This window comes from Sapajus apella, unplaced genomic scaffold, assembly GCF_009761245.1.
Source record: "Sapajus apella isolate SASKATOON/1434 unplaced genomic scaffold, GSC_monkey_1.0 scaffold11, whole genome shotgun sequence".
Taxonomy (NCBI): Eukaryota; Metazoa; Chordata; class Mammalia; order Primates; family Cebidae; genus Sapajus; species Sapajus apella.
Genome location: NW_022436951.1, coordinates 22,820,708 through 22,825,078, shown reverse-complemented (window position 1 = coordinate 22,825,078; position 4,371 = coordinate 22,820,708). Strand labels below are relative to the sequence as shown.

General features: G+C 43.9%; 1 pseudogene; it reads left to right on the top strand.

Moving 5' to 3' along the window:
* The first annotated feature begins 574 nt into the window (after window positions 1-574).
* LOC116552139 lies at window positions 575-2,500 on the top strand (annotated as a pseudogene).
* The last annotated feature ends 1,871 nt before the right edge of the window (window positions 2,501-4,371 follow it).

The window sequence follows — 4,371 nt, the reverse complement described above, 5'->3', positions numbered from 1 at the left end:
GAACCAGGGGAGTAATGACGTAGCTCTCAGTCCAAGGCTGAAGACCTGAGAACCCCAGGAGGTTACTGTTAAAAGTCCTAGGGTTGAAAGGCAAAAGAGCCTGGAATTCTAATATTCAAAGGCAGGAGAAGAATGGTGTCCCAGTCCCAAGACAGACAGAAATAAATTGCCTTTCATTTAACTTTCTGTTCTGTCTGAGGCCACACCCAACTGGATGATGCCTGCCCATATATTAAGGACAGATCATCCCCACCCAGTCCACTGACTCACCCGCCGACCTCTTCTGCACACACCACTGCACATAGACACACCCAGATATCATGCTCTACTAGCTCTCTAGCTATTTCTTAATTCAGTCAAGTTGATGACCTAAAACTAACCATCGCAAGTTATGCACTTCTAAAATGAAATGGTGTGACTGGAACAGGTTAGACATTCCCACCCCAAAATGGAGGAATAAAGAAGGAAAAAGCGATGGGTCCCACACAAGTCCAAAACCAAGGAAGGCAAAATTCATGAGATCTTAAGGCTTGAGAATAAACCTCTTTGGCTCCATAATCTGCGTTCCAAGAATATGGGGGCTGCAGCAGAGCCTTGTGGCCTCACTGAGGCAGCAGTCTTGGCTTCCCGACCCACTGGGGCAGTGAAATGCACTCGCAGATCCCCTGGATGGAGGCTCTTCCCTCAGAGCCCAGCAAGGTGGAAGTCAATTCTCCATGGCTTTGGAAAGCCCCATCCCTAAGACTTTACACAGACGTCATCTGATCCACTGAAAACAAACTGACAAGTCCTTTCTTTTGAAACTGAACAGACACATCTGATATACCCTGAATTGACTTTCAGGTCATTCTTACCTTTTCTTGAAGAACAGAGCAAATTTGGTACAGTAGAATAGCTCTGTGATCCTCTCCTGTAACATTCAAGAGGTCCAACAACCTCTGTTTCTTCCTCTTTCCTCTTCAGTTCACACTAGCAGTTATCCTGCTGGAGTAGCTGATGAACTCTTTCTGTTCACATCTATATTAATGTCCTTATCAATATAAGCATAAATTAATAAAGCAGCATAGCTATAAAGGAGGTCTTTGAGTCCTTCAACAAGCTGCAACCTCCCACTAACTCTTTGCATACCTTGACCCTCCTTGGGGACCACTTGAAAGACACCTTCTATGTCGAAGCTACAGTGTTCCCATCCACAGAATTCTAGGGCCTGATTACCTACTCTGTGTCCCTGGTGGAGGAGTCTCAAGACCTGTCAGTTCCAGAGACTGCTGTACAAAGACATGGTGGTGTTCCGGGTGGCTCCCTGCATCTTCATTCCCTGCACCCAGGTACCTCTGGAGTTTATCTGTGCAGGGAGCGGCAGCTGCAGGGTTTTGTGGACACAGTGATGGAGCTGAATGATAACAGCAACAGCCTGCCCCAGCCGCCTTGGCAGGTGACTTCTGCTACACCCAGGCTCCCCACAAGACAACATCCTTGATCCTCGACATGCCTTGAGCCTCCAATCTTGATGAGTTCCCCATGAAATACTCACTCAGGACACAGAGGACCATAAAGTGGCCAGCATGGATTCCATTGGGAACCTGATTGTGTCCCCACCTGTCAAGGTTCAAGGGAAAGAGTACTTCCTGGGAAAAGTCCTCATTGGCAGCAGCTTTTACCCCAGTGTGGAGGGCCGGGCCATGAGTAAGACGCTCAGAGACTTCCTCTATGCCCAGCAGGGCCAATCTCCAATGGAGCTGTACTCAGACTGGCTAATGACTGGCCACATGGATGAGTTCATGTGCTTCAGCCCCATAGATGAGAAGAGTGAGGGCAGAAGTGCTTCCAGCTGCTCCTGGCCAGCCTGGGTGCCTGCTACAAACTCTTCCACGAGAAACAGAAGGAAGGCTATGGTGATGCTCTCTGTTTGACAGAGTTAGAGCAGATTAGCTCCTAACAGAAGGGAAGCTAAAACCATGGACCGTCTTCTGGCTGATGAAAGCCTGAGGAAGCAGAATGAATATGTGGAGAAGTGCATTCACCTGACCGTGACATCCTGAAGACAGAGCTGGACCTGGTGGAGCAGGACATCATCAAGATTCCCCAGCTGTTGTGCTTGGAGAAGCTGACTAACGACCTGTCTGACCAGCAGCACAAGAGGCTCTTTGCAAGGCCATACTTCTGTAACCTGCTGTGGATGATTGTGATGGGCAAGAACCTGGGGATCCCCACGCCTTTGGGGCCCCAAGTCAAGGGCACCTGCTGCCTGGAAGAAAACATGCGCAGCTTGCTGGAGCCCCTGGGCTTCAAGTGCACCTTCATCAATGACTTTGACTGCTACCTGGCGGACATGGGAGACATCTGTGCCTATGTCACTGTCTGCAGGGTGCCCTTTGCCTTCAAATGGTGGAAGATGGTACCACAGACCCAGGCCCTGGAGCTGCCAGCTCTGTCCCAGCGTGGATGGCCCACTGTCACCATGCAACATCGTGACTCCTTGCCCAGCAGAGGAGGCTAGAGAGTCGAGGCAACACAGTCCTTTCTTCCCTGTCCACCCTGACCCTCGGACCCCATAGGATGGCAAATGCCTCCAGTTTGAACCCTTGTGGGGAAAAGATAGAAAAGTCTTCAGCCAAGAGGTGTTTACTAAATAGCCAATAAAGCACTAGGGGTCATGAATGCCAAAAAAAAAAAAAAATTATATACAATCACTTGATTGTATACTTAGTATTTGATTCTGAATATGCTTTCTCATTTTTGCAATATAGACTGGACAATTTTCCAAATCTTTAAGGTACATTTTTTATTAAAATTCAATCTTTAAGTAATTTCTCTCTGCCTACATTTAACTATAACTAGTCAGAAAGAGCTGTATTAGTCCATTCTTGCACTGCTCTAAAGAAATAAATGAGACTAGCTAATTTATAAAGAAAAGAGGTTTAATTGGCTCATGGTTCTGCAGGCTGAGCAGAAAGCATGGCTGGGGGTTGGGGGCTCAGGAGACTTTCAATCATGGTGGAACGTGAAGGGGAAGCAGGCACCAACTTCATGATCCAATCATCTCCCACAAATACCCTCCTTTGAGGATTATAATTCAACATGAGATTTTGGTGGGGACAAAAAATTAAGCCATATCAAGAACCAAGGTATTTATTCAACACTTTGCTTAGAAACCTTCTCAGCTAAATATTCTATTTCCACAAAACACAAGAACAAGAATACAATTCAGCCAAAATCGTTGTCACTTTATAAAAAGGACCACTTTTTCTCTATTGTCCAATAACACTTTCCTAATCTCTGCCTGAGATCTCAGTAGAATGGCACTTATTGTCCTTATTTCTAGAACATTCTGTACATGAATATTCATGTATTCTTTAAGATGAATAAAGATTTCCTTAAAGGTCCCATCTTTTCCTTTCGAGCCTTTGCGAGATCCACCTTTAAGTCTCTGCAGTGACAATCTTGGCTTTTTCTAGCATACGCTTCAAAATTCTTCCAATTTCTATCCATGATTCAGTTCCAAAGCTCTTCCACAATTTTAGATACTTGTTCCAGAAGCAGCCAACTTATCAGTACCAACTTTTGTCTCAGTGAGCGTGGCTGCTATATAACAAATTACCACATACTGTATGGCTTATAAAAACCAAAAAGTTATTTCTTATCATTCTGAAGGTTAGAAGTCCAAGATATGGGTGTGAGCATGGTTAAGTTCTGGTGAGGCCCCACTTCCACGTTGCAGACAGTCTAGTCATGCTGTATCTTCACAAAGAGGAAAAAGAGCCAGCTAGATCTTCAGTCATTTCTTATAAAGGCATTAATTCAATTCACAAGGACTCTAACCCTGTGATTTAATTACCACCCAAAGACCAGACCTTCAAAGATTATCACATTGGAATTTGAATTTCAACTTAGGTATGAGATGAAGAGATCAATTTTCAGTCTGTTGTACTCTTTCAATCAAAATTTGGAAATTTAATTGCTGATATTTAACATTATAAAATATTTTTAATTTCTCATACTGCCACAGGGATACCTCTAAACTCTGTTCTTTAAGCAACTGTCTTTGCAACACAGAAGAATCTAGTTATGTTACATAAAGGGATCAAGAACTCTATTAATGCAATTTTCACCAGAAAAGTTTGTAAACGTTGTGTGATTGCAATATTTCTATTTTTATTTAAAACCTCAGTAGTTTGTAGTCTTTTTTTTCATCGTCAGTTATGAGTTTACCACCTATGAGGACTGGTTGATCCTCATATAAAAATGTGTCTTGTTGTGTGCTTAATGATACATCTTTTCTCACCTCCAATGAAAGAAACATCAGGGTTTTACCCTGACAATGTCACACAGCTGTTTCAAATTCCCTTATTTAGTTCTCAGTGTTTATAG